Source organism: Astatotilapia calliptera, chromosome 1 (genome assembly GCF_964374335.1).
Source record: "Astatotilapia calliptera chromosome 1, fAstCal68.1, whole genome shotgun sequence".
Classification (NCBI taxonomy): Eukaryota; Metazoa; Chordata; class Actinopteri; order Cichliformes; family Cichlidae; genus Astatotilapia; species Astatotilapia calliptera.
Window position 1 is genome coordinate 32,702,084 of NC_137422.1, and position 21,276 is coordinate 32,723,359.

Consider the following 21,276-nt stretch of genomic DNA (forward strand, 5'->3'; position numbering starts at 1 on the left):
GTCATTGTGGATGTTGGGTATCGAAGAATCCATAGGTCCCTCATCCTATTCATGTAGCCCCTTCCGCCGGGGTTACTTGCGTAGTAGCATTCCAACAACGCCCTGTTTTCGTCCCTTGCCCACCGATGCCTTCTTGTTCCAGTAGCCCACTTTTCGTCAGGGTGCCCTGGTTCCTCAACACCTGACGCGGACCTTGTTGATCCGGGCGACGTCCGAGCCGGCATGCCTTCATATTTATCTGTCTCGCTCATGTCTGCGGTAGGCTCGCTTAGCATAGGGGGTCTAGCCTTAGGACCCTTACTGGATACAGACGCCCCCAGGCAGGAATCGAACTTGCGATCCTCACACACACACACACACACACACACATACTAGGGGTGCAACGATACACAAAATTCACGGTTCGGTTCTATACTTTGGTGTCACAGTTCGATATTTTTTCGATATAAAAAAATCTTCATGCCTTTTTAATTTGTCATTTATTAAAATTATAAATAAATATTTTAACTCAAAAGTACAGTTTTTAAATTTAATGTTGCTGAAACAAGAAAATAATTTAAAAAGAAATCTATCTGGGGTAGAGGAAGAACATTATATATATATATATATAGTATATACAAATAAATTAAAAATGTTGTATTGTTCGATGCATATGCGTACCGAACCGAAAGCACTGTATCGAATGGTTCAATGTCGACACAAGTATTGTTGCACCCCTAATATATATATATATATATATATATATATATATATATATATATATATATATATATATATATTTGAAAAGGTAAATTGGTTGATCACCTACATGCAACCAATGCTTGCTTAAATGTGATTAGTTAATGAACAAAATAGTAAAAATTCTTTGTTTTGTTGTCAATAGTTAGAGAGTGTGAGAATTTTCATACCATAGTTTTTTGGATGATGCTGGCATCTATGGTTCCAACAGCACAGTTAAACATTGCTTATGTAGTAGACTGATTGCAAGAATTTAAGACTGGATTCCCAGTTTCACCTTTATTGTTTGGGCTGTAATTTGTTGAAAGAAAATGATGTGGGAATACAGAAGAAAAAAGATTTCTGACAGCACTGCATTGCACAAAGTAAAAAATACATCATAGTAGATGCCTGTAGAGGGTTGATGCAAAATGATTCTCTGCACAATGCCTAGCAAGGAAAGATATCTTCTCTAGACTAACAGAGGGCAAAATCAGCAAACGTATAAAGACTGCAATGTAAATCACCACACAGCTCTGCATGTTCTGCCTGAAGGAAGTTTGCAATGTTTTGATTTCCAATTTTCTATTTATTTATTTTTTGCTTTGTTTCATACAGTGCTTTAAAAGATTGTCTTTTTCTTTACTGTAAAGCAATGACATGATCATGTCACAACACGTTTACAGAAAAGGCCTAATAGAAGTGTCAAGAAAATATGCTTGACATATTATTACAGCCTTATTGAACATAATGACTTGTGCGTTGCAGTAGTGCTTAGCTGTTATGGGGACTTCAACAAAGAACCAATATAATATATTTTGAACTACATGACATAAGCAATTGATAATGCAGGGAACAGCATTTTATATTCATTTGCATGAGTGTGCCAAAGCATTTGCAATTTGTTCACAAGAATGACAAATTGCTGTTATGATGTGCACAACTGACTTGATTATGTAGAGTCTGAACAAGCTGTTTTATGAATTTCAATTCTGATCTGAGAAACAACGAGATTGAGAACAAGTATAGCAATTTGATGCCAGTGTCAATGGCAGCATGTAGAACATTAACACTAAACTGACCAAGATTTTGGTAATTACACATATATTTGTGTAAAACATTATCTTGGGTTTACATTACTTTATGCTAATTTACACATTTAGTATACATAACTAAATTCAGCATCTCTAACGTCATAGATGAACTTAGAATTTACAGTTTTACTGACACAATAAAAAGGTGTGGAGAGAAGGGCCTCAACCCAGCAGCATGCAAAAGCAAACAGACTGAAACTTTGACCCTAGAGTAAACAATACTGTAAAATGAAATATTCTATAATTTTCTCTCTTTCATACTAAAAAACAAATCTACGTGAAATATTGATTGGACAATTCTGCAGCATAAGCTAATTTATAGGTCAGGTCATTTTGCTGCACTAATGAAAGAGGTTAGCTTCCAATGATGTAATCAGGGTTAATGTAGCTTGATACCAAATATGACTCCTCTTTCTCCCCATAAAGAGAAGGGTCATTGCAAATCATTACAAAGTTGTTCTGAGTGTTTGCTTTTATCCTATCACCAAGCATTTGTATGCTGATGGGAGTGATTTCTTCAAGGATGACAACTTCAACCATAGGGAACAAGAAGTCACTGAATGGTTTGGTGATTATTAAAATGAAAAGTGAACCATTAACAGTTAGCCAATACTACCCTAGTTGAAAACCTATGGGAGACTCTGCATATATTAGACTGAGCTTTCCACCACAATAATCAAAACACCAAATGAGAGAATAATTTTATTGTTCCACTAAGAGATCAGGTCCCATTCACAGTCTGGGTTGTTGCATGTCATCCCTCCATCGTCTCTCTGAATTCATATCTGTCTCACTGTGACTATGAAATAAATGTAAAATGCCCAAATGATTTGAAAGAATGGTGTTCCATTCCTTGAGAAGAAAAGAACCACTGTCAAGATGCAATAAAGCTTTTCTGATAGCCTTATTAAGTCATCTGAAATTTAATTTGTCACTCTTCCATAGTAACAGGAAGGAACAAGCAGACTGAAAAACTGACTACTACAAGGTTTCATGTGTGCACTATACAAACTACCATAATCTGAAAACACTGGTTCCCATAAAAATGATGGTATGGTAATGATATTCAAATAAGTGCATTATAAGGAAATGAATGAATGACCTAGTAACTTGTGATGAATAACATGTGTGAACCACTATCTTCTCTCACACATGCAAGCACACCCACACATACAGTATATACACACTGCCTCATGTTGATACACATACATATACACAAACACAGTGCCCCACTGAACCCTTTGCAGGAAATTTAATGGTCTCATGAACAACAGGCAGGGTCATGTTTGGGTCACAGCCAATTTATTTCAGCAATGCACAGTAAGGGGGCTGTGCATCTTTACATTTATTTGGAATTTTTAATTGATTAGCTGGTATATTTGTAGAATAGGTTGTGCTATTGCTCTAAAAAGAGATGGATGTGACCAAATTGAGTCCTGACAGGATATAATTATTTGCTCTGTGCATTGTTCCAACATAGTACTCTTCATTACTCATTTTACTGGCGGGCGGGCGGGCGGACGGATGGACGGATAGACGGATAGATAGATAGATAGATAGATAGATAGATAGATAGATAGATAGATAGATAGATAGATAGATAGATAGATAGATAGATAGATTCTTTTGTATCTATACTTTATTTCCTGTTATTTGCAGTGAGCTGTTTCAATTACACAATGCAAATTAATCTCAACAGCAGCATTCTCTGTCTGCTTTTAACTAATTTCTCAGTTAACAAGAAGCATCTTTGTTTATTCCTGTGGTATCTTTTTAGTTGGCATGCTTAGGCTGCAAGCCAATCTTATCTAGACTTGGACAAATGCCAGCTGCAGATAGTTGTAAGGAATGGAATTGCATTAATTAAGTTCCGGTAACCTAATATGATGAAATGCAATCTGGTAAAATCAACCACTGGTATTTCCAGTATGTGGTTGAGACTTTGGCTGCTGTATATTCCATAACAGTATTCAGGGACTCATCCCTATTTGAAAGAGTAGAGGCCTTTGTGGCCCTGTGGTGCCACAAACTAACCACAAGGCAGCCTCCGCTTATGTCCTGGGTTTTATAATGACTTCTCATGTCTACTCACAGTTCTAAATGCATTCCCATCTGTGAAATGCCAAACAAATTAAATCTAACACAAGCCGATTGGATTCAGTCATACTCCTCATTATGGCCATTAGAAGCCAATGAGGTATTGCAAATATTTTATTGCCAAATTTAATGAAGCTGCAGTTCTCCATTTGGATTTCTGGGATATTTGCATATGCCAGCTCCACACGGCTGACTGTGATGAAGTTATTCGACAGACCTTATTCCACTTGTATGGTATGTGCCTGGTGTATGCAAGGAACCCTAATTCTTGTAGTGCACACAGATCAAACGTGTATATTAGATTACAGCCTCCATATACAGGTCAGCTGGGATGATTATCAGTATGAGCAAAAGCTGTACAGCTGAAGGTCTACAGAGGAGTGGTTAGGGTAAATCTATGCAGGTTCACAGGTTTCTACCCCAAAGGCCAGATTTCACCATGCCTAATTGAGTTGCAGATGTAATACATATTTATGTGCTGAGAAGCTTTGTGGGATGCATTTCCAAATGGCCTTAAAGCTCCTGAATCATTTTGTTTTTGTGCAATGTGCTGTTTACGTGCCTCTTTCTGAATACTGGATAATAATGTGTACTAACACTGAATTGGTAATTAATCATTGCTGCATTTAGCCAGTCCTTTGGTAAAGGAAATAGTGTTTACTTAAACAATGGCAACAGCACAGTGACCAGTTACCCCAGTTGTGGTGCTACACAAGTGCCATCTAGTGGAACACCTAGAAGCTGTTACTGTTGCCAGGGAAGACAAACAGGCGTTACGCCTTACGGTTAGTTAGTGTCAATGCTTTGTGGTTAGTTAATGTCACAATGAACTGGGAATATTTTAACACAAAAAGAGCACTAATAACACAAATCCCTTGAAGTAAAGTGAAAAAGTTGATGAAGCCACTTCAGGTGTCATGTTAGTTTGGAACGTATTAATATTAGTTTACGTATATTGTAATACATTACTTTAAATATCATATATTATCATTATAGCATACACTAAAATGCAACTCAAGATAGACATGTGCAAATAGCAGCTTAAAAAACATGAATATATTATGATGATACTTAGTTCTACAGATCTTGCAGACTGCCAGCACCATCTCTTTTCTTCCCTATTTTCATATCTTTACTGTCAACAAGACAAGAGCACCACCGTGTGGTCAGTTGAATGTATGGCACAAACACAAGAGAGCCGTAAGATATGATTTATCGTACAAACTGAGATCACTTACTGAATATTTAGTGAGCAAACATGTGGAAATTCATTTTAATTTGTAAGTAACAGTAATGGGACAATTTGAAATTTATATTCAGTATGTTTTACACAAATATAGTCATCAGTCAATTAAGGGGATAAACAAAGCCAGATGTTGCTGAAGCAATATAACACATGATGCTGTATAATGTTTTTCTTTGTTTGTTTGGTGCTTTGAAAAAAAAGTGTTGGCTGAATGGATTTAGTGGAAGCATTCAGGTGGGTAATTCACTTTAAACTGTATGAAGAGAACAGAGTATGTGGATTATTTTCGCCTAAAACATATCCAACCATCATTTATTTGTTTGTCATTTATTCCCGGGTGCAGTATTTTCCCTCTGGAGAATACTTTTACTGTGCTTGCCGCTACGGACAAAACTTTCTCTGGTATTATAGTTTTGTATCAAATAAACTCTTTCCAGAAATATGTGTTGTTCAGAGTGAAACCAATGTAGTAAATCAAATATGTGACAGCACCTTCCCTTAAGCACAGCAATGTAACACAAGTAGAGAAATATTTGAGTTGCTTGGCTGTTCTGCTGTTTTGACATCATCTACCAGAGGGATGCTGTGCTGGAGTGGCTTTCCTGTCCCCCAGGTAAGCTGTAAATCATCTTTTGTTTGCAGAGAAAGCTGCCATTACTCTGAATTGTGTCCAATCTTACTGCAACAGTTAGTTGCCCTATGACCAATATATTGGTTTCTCAGTGAACGTGAACATATATTGCATTCTTCCTCATCAACAATCACTGGCTAAATGCCTTCAAGCAAGGCATCTCCTTGTTTAATGGTAGAATATGGTGGCTACACAGAGTCAGTCTAACTTTCAGGTCAAATAGAAAAAATACAAAGTATACAAGTGTGTTCTTTCAAAAAAAGTTTCTAAGTTTCCTTGGTTAAAAAATGTGTCAAATGTGAGAAATGTGATGCAGGAGGCACATCACACACACAGCAGGGAATCTGGAGGCATACCGTGTAGACTCTTGCTTGAAGAATGACAACCTATATAGTGTCACCTCACCTAAAACAGAATCCACAGCCCAGATGCAATTAATATTTTCCTGTTTATTTATTCTTTGTGAAAATGTATCACTTTATCCTTATCATTTATGCATAATGATTCTTTGGATTTTTGTTCATCTAGGATTTGTGCTCAACATATAACACCATCAAAAAAGAAACAATTAAAAAAGACCACACAGAAGTAAGATTAATAAATGACAAATTTACATTTGCAATTTTAATACATGTTATGAATGGAAAGATTCACACACATTATACAGCTGTAGAAAGATATAAAGAGGATTTCATCTCAAAATACCCCGCATCTGCCTTTACGCCTGTTACGTTATAATATTATTTTATGCCATGTTATACCCCTAATTAAAGATTGTGAATTATTATGTAGTTTTAGTTTGCATTATTCTCCTGAATTAGAAGAAGCTGATAACTACTGCATTAGTTAAACTGATTTGCATTACATTAGACTGCTGATTTATTGTGGATATTGTTTTATGATGTTATAAGAAATACTGTTTGCAGAGAGTCATCGCCTTATTTGTCTGATTAGAAGAGAACAGAGCATGCTGGAGTTTTCTGCCCCATCTCAGCAGGAGCAGATTTTGAGATCTGAGGCTGTCTGCATACGGTGCCCATCTCCCACGCGTGTGTTCATTAAAATCATCGTTTGACTTAACCCGGCCGGACCAGTGTTGTTATTGTGGTTTTTTCTCTTGTCTCCATCCCCAATTTTTGAACTCGTAACACGCCACAGGAAAAATAAACTTCAGAAAGTTGTACTTCTGTATCATCCTCCTGTTTGAAAACTGCTGTAGTTGCACATACACTTCCCAGTCATATATTTTACCAAATGAAACATTGATGTTTCCTTTAAAACCTCCATCCTTCTTACTACATGTTTCCCAGACAATAGCACTTTGCCAGCAATTTGTTTCAGCCAAGATGTATGGTGTGATAAATATTTAAAATCAAATTTGGCAAAAAGACGTAGATGGATGTGGCACCCCAGGCTGTCGTGGGAGCCACTCTCTAAAGTACAGGGACGTCCCTTTCAAATACCCTTATATCCACACGCAGGAACAGATATGCACGCACACACTGTATACAGCGCCTGAAGAAGAGCACATGTGCCAGGCCAGTCACCAGTGCTTCTCAGTGGCACCAGCATTCCCCCTTTTCTTGTTTTCATTAATGTGTATCAATGCTTTTTTGTGTGTTTCTTCTTGAGCACTTGGTAAGGATTCCTTGATGAATCATATGCATCATTACAGCCGTGTAATGAATAATATTATGTGTTTACAGTCCAAATTCTCATGTCTGCTCACAGAGTTTTCAGCTCTTTAATTGAGACACACTCTATGTCCATGGGTGCATGTTTTTCATGGCTCAGCACCGAGGCAAGTCTGACACTGCTATCTGATTGAGTTTGCAGATTGTTTGCCTCAAGATACACCTTTTATTGCTGTTATGTTTTAGGATGGAATGTGTCAAATCAGTAGATTTCATATGTTGAGTTTGCCAGCGTCTCTAGTCTAACCAAACATTTCATGATGTGCGTACTAAATAAAAAACATCTATCAGCTCTGGAGAATTGAGTGATCAGTGAGTCAGTGATGCCCGGCTGTTGATGTATGACCACTAAGATGCTGCTACATCCATCAACATTTTACAGTAAATGCTCAGTTTCTCTGGCTTTTCATCTGCTCTGTGATGACTAATAGCCTGATTCTAGATGGCTGATAAAGGCAAAGTGTAAATAATCTGCTTGGGAACAGACGATACTCCCTGTACTGTACCTGCATTGCGCCTCAAGCAGCTTTGGTAAACCATTAGGAATAGTGTGGAAGTGCTGACTTTGGAAGTGGTGTGAAAAATTTAGCCTCGCTTGAGTCATTAATCAACTTACCTGCAGCAAAGTGTTGCCTTTATTAAAGCAGGCTTATTAGAGCTGGCTGTGCGTGCATTTTTCTCCTTTAGTTAGGTGAACTTTTCAAAGAACTGTTCTTGAGATGACTGACAAGCATTTGGCAAAGCTCACCAACACCAGTTAAATATGTACATAAGGACACTCGTATGTCATTTTTACAGATACACAGCTACTTTGAGCTCCACCAAAAAACCCAGTCTCGCAATATGATAGCATAAGGAGAAAATCACAATAAATAACTGGAATATTTACTGTCGACTGGTGACCTCATGAAATAAGTAGCTGATTTATATAATATGGACATTAGATTTAAATTTTATTCCAAACACATTCTGGACTCCCGATGAAAGTTTGTTTTACCTAAAAACCACAAACCAGGCGAGAAATTTGGGTGTAGTGATGGATGCAGACCTAAACTTAGAAAAACACATTAAGACAATAACAAAGTCAGCTTACTATCACCTCAAGAATATATCAAGGATAAAAGATCTGATGTCTCAACAGGACCTGGAAAAACTAGTCCATGCATTCATCTTTAGTAGGCTTGATTACTGTAACAGCATCTTTACAGGTCTACCTAAAAAATCAGTCAGACAACTACAGCTCATTCAGAACTCTGCTGCTCGAGTCCTCACTAAGACCAAAAAAGTGGACCACATCAGTCCAGCTCTGAGGTCTTTACACTGGCTGCCTGTCCGTCAGAGGATAGACTTTAAAGTTCTGATGCTGGTCTATAAAGCTCTGAATGGTTTAGGACCAAAATACATCAGTGACCTCCTGACCCAGTATGAACCTTCCAGATCCCTCAGGTCATCTGGATCCGGTCTTTTATCAGTTCCCAGAGTCAGAACCAGACACGGAGAAGCTGCATTCAGCTTTTATGCTCCTTATATCTGGAACAAACTCCCAGAAAGCCTCAGATCAGCTGAAACACTCAGTTTATTTAAATCCAGGTTGAAGACTCACCTGTTCTCAGCTGCATTTGAATAAAGCACCAAATCCACACTTTTAAGCTTAAATTTCAAAACTAACATTTTAACTACTGATTTTATCTACTGTTCTGATTTTATCTGTTTTGATTTTATATACTGTTTTGTTTGTTTGTTGATTAGTTAGTTAGTTCGCTTGTTTTAATCAATTTTAAATCATGCTTTTTATTTGTTTTTGTTTCTAATGTCTCTGTAAAGCACTTTGAATCACCTTGTTGTTGAATTGTGCTATACAAATAAACTTGCCTTGCCTTTTAAAAAGCACACTCTTTTGAGATTGTTTACCTGTATGCAAACTATGCAACACATCCAGTGCCTATAATGTGAAGCAATGTTTGATAAATGTGTAAAGCCACAGTTATCGGTCATCCATCTTTTTACTATTTCTCTAATAACATGTGTAATTTGTCTTCACATCTTGCATGAAGAAAATTCATAGTCAGTGCGAAGAACCAGACAGTAGGTAAATTTAGATTATTTGTTTCATTCAAGGAAGTGTCACTGCAAATACCCATAGTAGTCACGAGGCAGAGATCAAAGGTTGACAGGTGAAAGGAAGACACGCCTAGTCCAGAGAAACTGTACCACTGTGTTCGCTGTGTACACAACAATACAGCCACCAGAAGCTTTAAAAAAAAAAAAAAAAACTGTACACAATTAACGGATTCACACGGACGTACCTGTAATGGAGCGGAGCAACGTGAAGAGGACCGTGAAGATATTGTCAAGATGATGACGATGATGATGCTAGTAGCCTAAAGTTTTCCGTACTGAGGTACAACCGCTAACAGCCCCACCTGTTTAAATGATAGCTACTGGCAGCTTGTTATTACAGTTTGTAGTATTTAAAGTTTTAATTTAATTAAGAGCTAAAAAATTGAAAAGACTTTAAAGGTTTCCCTTCGTCTGCCTGGCCTTACGTTATGCTGAATTGCTCGTATAATATGTATAATAATGGCGATTTTGCTGGAATTGGTGTTTTCAGTTTTTATGTTACTGTAGAGGTTCCCATGCCATGTACCCTTCTCCGTGTGCAGTAACACAGAGCCTTTCTTTGTATAATCATTAGCTTACAGAAGCCACGGAGGCAATTCGGTGCAGGAAAATCACAGGTGCAGTTAATTACAGGTTCATGGTCACACTAATGTGCATGGTAGTTGATTGGTGTAGCCTTCCAGTGACAACTAAATAGAGCATTCATAACTGTATTTATTGCTCACACCTGTGCCTTTTCTGTTTTAACAAATCAAAATGTTTTCTGTGGAAATGACCCAGGCTATAGTTGAAAAAATTCACTTAGAAAGGGGTCCTAGCTAGATTAATGCGATGGTGTTGTGTTTAGTATGTTGCTTTGGTTTTTTTTTTGTTGCTTGTTTTCTATTCTTCTTCTCTCAACAGGTGATCCAGGAGATTTTTTTTCTTCCCCCCTTTCTCACTGTCCCTCTCCCCTTCTGTTTTTCTTTTCCTTCCTCTTTCTTTCTCCCTTTCCTATCCCTCACTCATGTCTGTCCCATCTGTAACATCTGAAAATAAAATATAATAAATAATAAAAACAAAGGTCGATCAAATGGACCAATACGGCAATGCCACCGATGATCCATTTGGCAAAGTAAATCCATTGGGTATCCTTGTTGGTCTTCAGACAACAATTCTGATGGCTAAAGAACCAAATGGGACAGGCAAAAAAAAAAAGAAAAAAAAAAAGAAAGGGGTCCTAAATATGTGACGTGACCTGGAAATGGCTGCCATAATCGTAGTCCAAAAAGTACCTCCTACTACCTTTTTGTAACCACTTTTTTGTTACCTTGATGGAAATCATCATGAGGGCAATGAAGGAGAGTGTAAAAATAAATAAGAAAAAAAGGATTTCATGAAGATTTAGAAAACGATGACGATTAAATCTTTATACACAATTTACACATGCACTGGGTCTGGATGCTAAGGAAATCTTGTGCAGATTTTAGAGTCAGAAGTAAATACAAATTTAAAAACAAAGTGTGCAGTAAGATTAGGTAAGGGACAATATTTCAAGTATAAGTGACAGTAATTTCCATATTGTACATATTTACTATACAATAGTACGGAAAAACTAAATGTTACACATCTTATTAAACTCTTTATTCCATTTCTGGATAAGGTAGATTTTTTGTGTATTTTAGTTGGTCGGTATTTTATTTTTGCCATTAGTCAGACTGTGGCATGAAAGAAGCTGCTGTTGAAGTGCAGTGTGCAGAGACTCCAATTACACTTAGGCTTGACTCCTTAGTAGAGCAGGACGATATGGCCAAAGATATTTATCAGATATATATTTGAAAATTTGCGATAATGATATAACTGACGATATAATTGATGCAAGACAAAATACAACTCCACAACTTTACTAGCGCAAAAACCCCATCGATTTACTTAAACAAGCAGCTGGTTTTATGTGCATTAAAGCTATATAAAAATTTAACAGTGCAAATTCAAATTCCTTGCTGAAAGTTTAACCAAAGGGCATTTCCAGTAGAAATGGGCTGACATATCCTGAGCATAACCATGTATAATATCCACTACAGTTAAAAATAGGTGCTTTGCAACATGAAACTGCAGTGTATCAAATAAAAAACGTCAAATACCTATTTTTTGGACCCTAAGGTGCACAGGATTATAGGGCACAAGAAACAAAGCAGTCAGATAAATCAAACTTTATTCAACTTATTCTTCTTGCTTCCTCCACTTCAATATTATAGAATATTGATTCAATAATGCTATATTCTATCACAGCTGCTCTATTCCCATGTTGTTGCAGTATATTAATGACTCCTGACTGAAGCTTGGTCTGTTTACAGCATCCTGCCATGAGATTGCATTTGTCTCTAACCATCAGGAACCCTCACGTTAACTTCTATCAGTGGAAAAACTTAGGTTCATCCTCCAGCTTTACTGTTTATGTTATGCTAACATAGCTGTGTCGCTAGCGATCACATTATTATCTACCAGCTAGCCCAAATTCAGTAACCTTACAAATGTCACTACTGTTTAGTTTTCTGTCTTCATTTATGTTGGAAGTGATAGCAGAGCTGTACGTTTTGAATTTTTCAGAAATCTCTCAGTCAGAACATGGTATATAATGCTTAGGTAACTAGCGAAACTAGCAAGCTAACTTCCGCTAACTTCTTGCTAACTTCTAACTCCGTTAAATGTAATAAATTCTGTTTTCATGGATGCCCGGATGTTAAACTTAATTATTACACCTGGTAAAGCAGCAATACTGATAATTTTTATCAAAGATGAAAGAATTTAGACAGTTTTTAACTCCCAGTGATGCTGCAGTGTTCGTTTAACTTTGGGACATGAAGAAACGGAATTTTGGACCCAGATTACTCCCAGATTTAGGAGCACCTTAGTCCGACAAATACGGCAATAACGAATGCCCGCTTGCATGTTGTACAAAACAATGTGCTTTGGTGGGTATCTGATGGACAAACACCAAACCAGTTCCACATCACTGACTCATTGTCAGCTGTGGTTGGCATGGAAAACCCCTTAAAATGAACAGTTTTAAGGGTGGATTTTGATCATTTTCATGAATAGTTAGGTTGTTAGTGCATCATGATATGCAAACTGGCATTATCTCCTCTTCCTTTGTAAAGGATGATCCAGACAGTCAATTTGGATTAGTTGTGTATGTTGCTGTATTGCCAACCTTTGAGATTATTGATTTGACTTCAGTCACAGAAAGCCTTAATAGGAGCAGGACTTGTGCTGGATAATCGGTCTAACAATAAGAAAAATACAAGTGGACAGGTTTAAGCAGCTAATCACAATGTGTCAGGAATGTCATTTCACTATATAGACTGTTTATTCCTATTGCTTTAAGATTACAGCCATTGTATGAAGTGATATTTTCACTGCTTTTACATAAGGTATGTGAAACAACATGATAGGAAAAAAGTGTGTAAGATGATCTTTCTGTACTCCATCTTCAGAACATTTTTGTTTTATTAAGCAGACGCATGTCAACAGTATCCACCATTACATTATTAAGACCCTTGTATAAATGCTGTATTCTGAGTGTCTTATAAGTGTCTGCACACCTTTCTTTGATCTCATGATGTATTCCATCAAGGTCATCTTAAAGTGATTAGGAATTCAACTGAAGTTTTGCATTTGGTATGCAATAAATGTTGCCGTCTCTCCTTTCTAAACGGGCCGTTTTTGTCTAAGTTAAAAAAACTTTTAACTGTGTTCTTCTCACGCGTCTCTCATCCTGGCTCTTGCATTTTGTGACACTTAATCCGCGTCACTGTTTCCTTCCAACCCAGTGCTTCTCTTGGAGTTCTATTATTTTGAGTATCAGCTGGGTAATTTCTCTTGCCTTTGCTGGTTTCCGTTATGGGTTCTGGAGATAAAGGAAAGTTGTCTTCACCAAATTGGACACTTGTGAGTAGTTGGTGGTGCAGTTTTTGAAGACAAAAAGAAATTTTACGCCTTAATATCAACACTTGAAAATACTTTTGAAAGTAATTCCATCTGCTGTCAGTTTTGATGTGCAGGTAATGAAGATCCATCAAGAAGCATTCAAAAACAGTTTTCAATAGTTACAAAGGTATGCCATCATCCTGAAAGAGTGACAGTAAAGAAGGATTATAACATCCCCAAATCTTCCTCTCTGATCTTTTCTTTCTTTTGTAGTATATATTTTTTTTAAAACCCATCATAGCAATTAAAATTTTTTATTCAGTTTTTGTCAGAGAAGATGAGGCAACTGCACTGCAATCTTCCTTTGGTTATCACTGCCTCAGCATGGCAGTTTATTCTTCCTGATTTTTAGGTGCTCTCCAAATATTCCTCATATACCTGAGATGATATTGCTTATGTTGCCTGTAAAGGTCAATAACTGAATCTGAATGAAAAAGGCAGTGAAGATTTTTAGCCTTAGAAGTTTATAAGCAAGCCACCCAGTCCCATTATGTTAGAGGTTCAAGGGTTCAAGTTTTTCATGTGTGTAATATGAAAATACATGTTGTGTATTTTCTTATTGTGTATTCCAATGACTCAGTTACAGGTGTTTTGATAGTAATGTGCTTTAATGTTGCAAGCTGTGGATGCTTTATGCATTGTAGCACTCGTAGGAGTCTGTTCTAGCAATTATTTTGGTACTCTTTACTTTTTCTAAAGTAACATCCCACATATTTTCAACAAAGCTACTACCTAAAGGTTCTCTGACAGTGTTAACACAAACGAGTACAGAGAAGGAGGTAGTGTAGGAGGCAGGCGGAGGAGGTGGAACAGTAGAAAGGATCTTTTAAAGCAAGCTGAGCCGCCAACTGCTTCTGAACATCTTTTCTCTTATCTTAATAAGTAATGAGGCTGCCACAGGCTGACAATGAAGTATTTTGAAAATAGTTCTAATGTATGGCTTTGAAAGGAGTAGCTGGGCATTGATGTATGGCACAAACAGGCTTGAAAACAAGTGAAATATTAATGGGCTGTTTCCCAGGAGTTAATGTGGGATTTACCTGATTGCGTTGCTGAGAGATGGGGGCTGGGATGAAGGTGTTGGGGCGTCAGGACAAGCATATGATTGAGGGACAAGTTTGAATTGTGTGAGTGATGCGGATGTTTGGATAGACCTTTCATCTAGATTTGGAAAATATAGCCACCAGCCATGTATATTTGCATATTTTTAAGTTACCTAAGGATGATATATGATGTCAGAGAAATGAAAACTTAAATTTTACATTTCTAATATGAAACCCTTACTTATTCTGTTAAAATAAAACAATAGCATCAGCTATCTTTGTGTAATCTCTGTTTTGAAAGGTAGTTGGTTTTCATTTTATGAATCCTCAACAACAGGAATAAACACAATCTATCTATTTTCTTGTTGCTAATTAATCACCCGAGACCACTGGATTTACACTTTGTCACAGCAGCCTATCATATCTTGATACACCACAAGGGAGCAGCAGTGTAAAAGGAAGAGAGCTCAGCAGGTTGTTAGATTATCTCATAATCCTAAAGCACAACTGTGAATTCTGAGTCTCTTTAGATATTTGAAGTGGTAATTTTCCACGCGCAGCGGATGTGTCACAAAGTAATAGCAGAACACGAGGAAAATTCAGTGAGAAAAGTCAGACTTTTACGTATTTTTCGGTCCTCACGAATCAAAATCTTTATATCCTTCGGTCCTTTAAATAGATGTTGCCAAGTGTACAGCAATAGGTCCACTATTGAGTTAGTGTGTTAGAAGAGTGCGCATACAGTAATAGTTTAAATGCTTTACCCCAGAGATGAGGCCTAAAACAACACTGACGCACAGAATTAAAAAGTTCCGTTTGAGAGCACCATTGGCATCCCAGAACACTTGGAAATGCCATTCAAGCACTGGAAAGGTCAATAGTTAGAATAACTTTAGTTAGAGGAAAAAGAAAACTTGGTTGTATTATCACAAATTGCTTCCAGACTGTTTCTTTCTGTCCAAGCAAATTATTACCAAAATTGGGTGCAGACACTGTCACCATTTTAGCAGAATCATGCATTGCTCTTGAAAGTGTAGAATGAGTGGTCACTCTGCTACATCAAAAACACGGCCCACTTTCTAGTCAAGTCACTGTCTTCCTATTTTCTTTGTGTTTGGAATCAGTATTCCTTTGGGATTTTATTTCACATGAGGTTAAGGAATGTTTTTTTTTTTTGTGATTGATGGAAAATTGCCCAATAATTCAAACAAATAGCCTTCCTCCTGTACTTGTCTGTAGTTCCTGCATGTGTTGCCTGGAGGAATCATGTTTTTGGCAGACGGCAGAAACCAATCCAGTTCCTCAGATTACCATTCTGGTGATTCATCAACATCAGTTGTGAATGTTCATTATTGTATTCAAAATTAGCTGTGTTGCAATGGTTTCCATGGCATTAGAGTACATATGCTATGAGTCATAATCGTCTTGCAGATTTCTGGAAAGTTGGATGTTAGCTAAATCATTCCCATATTTTTTTTTCAACCTAGATCTTAGTGTCATTGTCATGACCAATATGTGGGATAGCACAATACTTACTTTTTGGTACATTTTACAAAGTCTTGTTTAGAACATTCAGTTTGGCTAACCCATATGGAAAAGATATATATAAATCTTATAAAGTTTTTATCTGTCTTGTATGAAACTTGTATGAAAAGCATACAAGAGTGAAAACACATAAGATCCCTTGAAAAATTATATAATGAAACCTGTATGTTTTGTATACTTACTAAAAAATATATGAAAGTAATGAGAAATTGGCCACTTTCAAGAGTAAATCATGTAAGCCTTATATGATTTATATATGATTTACTCATGAAAGTGGCCACTTTCATGAGTAAATCATATATGTTTTTACTATTTCTTTTCCATATGGGAATGTATATAAATCTGAAATGGACTTTTTTTGTTTTTTGTTTTTGTTTTTTGTTTTTTGTTTTAGGAATAACCTCGTTTTTAATCTTCAAATATACTAGTTTGGATCTAAATGGATCTGCACATAATCTGAGCTGTGTATTTTCTTGTTTCATTTTCTTCCATGGCAAAGCTGCTTCTACTAAACTCTAATCTGTCCACAATCATAGTGCCATGTTATGATAAACTTTTGGGAAGATTACAACAATAAGACCCACACTGTAGTAAAAAGAACCCTTTGATAGAGTGGAGGAGCCCCCTCTGCTGTAAATCATTGACTGATTAATGTCCTTGTTATGTTTCAAAGTGTTTGTTAATGTGGGTATCAACTCTCAAAACAGGGTGTATTTCTAGAGCTTAACTTCTCTGTTTAGGACCCAAAGTTCCTTGGCTGCATGATAGCTCTTTCACGTTCTGATTATTCTCTTTGTGACTAGAAGTGTAATGTTGGGTGCTGAGTCAATAGCCACTGCTTTATGGTAGTGTCAAACAGAAGCACAGTTGCAGTTACTGTGATGGGGTCATTTTCTCATCTTATGTTAGTCAGTGTTGGGTGCCCAAAAAGAAAACCTTTACCTCAAAGTCAGCTCCAGTGAGTCACCTCGAGTGTTAGTCATTTAATGCAGATGTACCGTTGCATTCATTTTATATTTGGAAAAACAATATCCGCAATTATGTCCAACTTCTGTTTCACTGGCCGAATCATACTCCCTCATTCACTCTAATATCCTGTCTGAAGGTCACATTTGCCACACTCCTCCTGAACAGAGCACCACTGCTGGTTGAAATGAAAAGCAAATATTAATATTCGCTGGTGTTACTCTGGAATGTAAAATGTGGGAGGCCCAGGGAAGTGCTATACATTCCACATCTAATGACACATTTACTTTGCTTTTCTGTGGGGAGTTATTTTTTCCAAATAACTGTATCACACAAGATATACATACATGTAAAAAGTGGAAGCTTTCAGGGCTTTTGCTTGTTTTAGAAATACAAAAATGTTCACTTAATTTCAGCTGTAGTCACAAACTTCATACTGTTTGTTGCTACAGGAAGGTGGAAGTGAACCGCAACAAAATATAAGTCTCAAAAAAAGTATTTTAAAAGTATATTCAATCACATCTTGATGTGATTTTGATCCAATCTTCATTAACTCAGGATCTGTGTATAAGTAGTTTATCTGCAGTCTTTCATTGAACACAGAGACACAGTCATATATCCTTGGTACTACCTATGAGTTTTCAGGGATGTTTTTGTTCATTTAATGCAATTTTTTCCACTAAAGATGGACAACTTTGTACAAATGATATGGAAGAGTTGCTTAAAGCTACAATCCCCAACACTGGAAAGCTGGTTAGTATTGAAGTGTCTTTATGAGAAGCCATGAGAGAATGCTCTGTAATTTCAGTCCGATGGATGGCCTTCACGTCAGTGCTTTCACATTAGAAGTCCAATTACTACATGGGGAGATGAAAGAGTCTTAGTAAATATGAAATAGGTGGTCCGGGGTGACATTAATAGAGTTAACCCAGGGACAGGGTGGGATCAAAGGGGCCTCAACCATATTAACCAATCTGTCTGTGTCTGTGAACAAAACAGCTGATCGAAGGTAATGACAGTGTATGTCATCAAAACAAACTGACCACTAACACAAGTGTGTGAGCATTGAGCATGGCAGCCTTCATAAACTTCAAATCCTCCGAATATACATTTCTGCTGCTGAAGAAACAACACTTAGCAAACCTCCCTTTTTCATTTTTGTTGAGGCTCTCTTGTAGAGTCTTAATTAGATTCATTGTGGCATAGGTTGTTTGCCATAACCCCCCACCCCCACACCAATGTTTCTGACAGGACCCTTGAAATATGGCACATTTGCTTGTTGGCTTTCTTCAGCTTTGCTGTCCAGATTTAAAAGCATATTGGTGCTTATGCACAAAGAGCTATAATGATCCATCATACCATGTGGACGAGAGGGCTGAGTCCTCTGCTCCACATAAATAAGCGGCAATTTGGCCATCTGCTTGGATTCTTTCCATCTCCCCGGAGACCCCCATCTGCCTTTACATTATCAATTACAGTTCAGCTATACCCCAACCCCTACCCCCACGCCGACACTGCCAGACCCTCCAATCCTCATCCATCAACCCACATATACAGAGAACAACTGCTATCACTGCTGCATCAAAATGAGACATCTTATTTATCTGTTTTCATCCTTAATTATCATAAGTGTTTAATTGCACAAAATCCCGTTTGTGTTCTGGGCATTCATAGTATAAGGTGTGTTTGTTTATTTTAGATGTAACTGCATGTAAAACAAGGGGCCAAGCAGTTCAGCAGGATACTAGGTTGCTATGTCAGCTTGACCTGACCACGTCAAAAGCATTGTTATAAGAAAAGGACACAGACACTGTGACATCCCCGACTGGTTTTGGACTGTTTTGACTCTTTGGACTTTGAAACATCAAGGTTAGCACTTTTAGGAGCCAGAACAAATGCATATCTGCTAATTAGTACTAAGTAACAGACTGAAAAAATCACAGATTCACTCCCTAAAACAGAAGCACAAACCTTTGGGAGGGTCTGTGTCACACAAAAAGCTATAATAATAGTCAAAAAATTTATTAAATGTGGTTCAGAAGGCACGAGCAGTGTACGCGCGTATGCAAACACACACACGCGCACACACACACACACACACACAGAGTTCAATGGCTTAAAGTAGTGGGTGAAGCCTAAGACATGCTGATTAGCTGCAGTTGCCTCTGTAGGAACACTTAGGCATTTACATCAAAAAATGATACTTAGAAGAACTGCAGTTTTTTGGTAGACTCATGAGAGTGTTTCCAAGTTTACACACCACATTTGGTGTCCAAGTCCATTTGGTAACATTTTTGAGTGAATGTTTAAAAAAATGAAGCATATGGAAAAAATGGAAAATTTTGACTAAATTCAGTATGGCAGATCACATCACAAGCTGTCTTGGGACCTCCAGTGACACAAGCAGACACAAGACGTATTTGTCTAAAATAAACAAATCGACATAATTTAATTAATTCCATTTCTGATCTATTGCAGATTTTTTCTACTTTTGGTGGGGCACTTTGCAATACAGATGTTCTGGTGAGCTTGCTCCAAAAAGTGGATGTGAGGAGACACCAGCTCAAGAATGAGAAGCACCTTTGTTCTACGGTTTCCAGGAAAAGTGGTGAGGTTCTCAAGGGGACAGGTATGTGTGGGAAGAGGACCCTTGTCAAGTGCATGGTGCCTCATTAATATGGAGACAGGTGCTCTTTTGATGAGTTCATAAGCAGTTCAGCAGCAGCCTGGAAGTAGTGCACTTTACAAGGCTGTTCAAAGATCTCTGACATCTGAGGAGAGCCAGTGAAGCCAATAATCCTACTTTCAGAATTTGAGTCTTTCCTCTGAGATCAATCCCAGATCGAAACATCAAATAGAACTGCTGCTTTTCTCTTTTTAAACCACCCTCCTCCCCTTACAAAAATCACTTACTAGATGGTATTAGACAAGCTAGCAAAAGTGTCATTACCGCTGGGAAGAGGGAATGGATAGATTTCCGTCAAATTGTAGAATATTTTCCACTAATTTAAGCCTATAGTTAAGAGTGCAGCATTATTGATAAGACTGTGCTCTGGGTCCAGTGCTGTGCCCAAGGGCCCAGAGGGAAGCAATCCACTGAAGTGGGCTTTCATGTTCATCTATGTACAAGAACAAAGCGAGGATTAAGTCTGGGCCTTTGATCCACAAAGCAAGAGGAGTATTTTTATTTTATTTTATTTTTCCTTGTCCCTAGGGAAAGCCCTGCACACGGCTGGAACATTTTCAGGCATGCCATAGCACTGTCGCCTCTGGCACGTCTCACTATCCCCCACACTGTCCTTTGCCTGGCAAAGCAGGTGTGGGAAAATTTCTGCTGCTAATAGCCGTAATGGGAGTTCATTACACTGCAGTACACAAAAAAAATTTCGTTTTTGCCTTCAGTTATACAGGCAGGTATGCATAATAGCATTCATGCATGTTAGAGTTTACAGAGTAAGGTTGTCTTGCACTATCAGAATAAATAGTTTTCCTCATGCTGTGCCAAGAAATCAGGTTAATTATTTCTAGTTTGTCTTTTAATTGGAACTGATGTTTTATTTTGATGACACACTGGTCAATCTGTTTGTATTGATGCTGTCATTTCTGGAGGCAAGAAAGGTTCCAAGTTAAATTGTAGATATGTTGGGAATCATGTTTCATCCGTCTCTAAGGTTTATAAGTAGATTACCTTTTGTAATTCGTTTTGTTACACCAGTCAATAAGCGTCCAATGCAAATGTGGTTCATTTGTATTTGAATTGATGTCCTGTCCCCATTAACTTATGCCTCTAATGCATTCTGGTACATTAGTAAATAGACCTGCCGGATTAATCATTAGTTCATTGGGATCATTTGCTTTCTTCGTGCTTAATCGAATCTCTGACATTGGTAATAAGGGCAGACTTCACCTGCCTCCATGGACACTCAAAAACAAAGAAGAATAATTTCAGGAGAATGTTTTAACAGTGTTTTCCTCTTAGTTTGGAGTCTCTCATCTCTGGTATGTGTAAGAAAATATCAAGCTCAAAACTTGATCTTTAGTTGATATTGTTTATCTCATGTTGTGATTTAAAGTTCACTGGTTTAATTGACATTTAGAATTCTACCTGTTTCACTTATTGCGATGTACCCTTGCTCCCTCTTATCTCGCTTTC

The 21,276-nt window shown here is 37.5% G+C and overlaps 1 long non-coding RNA gene across 1 annotated transcript in view; it reads left to right on the forward strand.

The window, feature by feature from the left end:
• Positions 1 to 9,614: 9,614 nt before the first annotated feature.
• The window catches only part of LOC113025708 (uncharacterized), a 29,772-nt gene continuing 18,110 nt past the window's right edge, over positions 9,615 to 21,276 (forward strand). The window contains exons 1-2 of the long non-coding RNA XR_003272829.2: positions 9,615 to 9,880; positions 19,602 to 19,752. This is a non-coding gene — a long non-coding RNA (uncharacterized LOC113025708). The remainder of the gene's footprint in view (positions 9,881 to 19,601; positions 19,753 to 21,276) is intronic.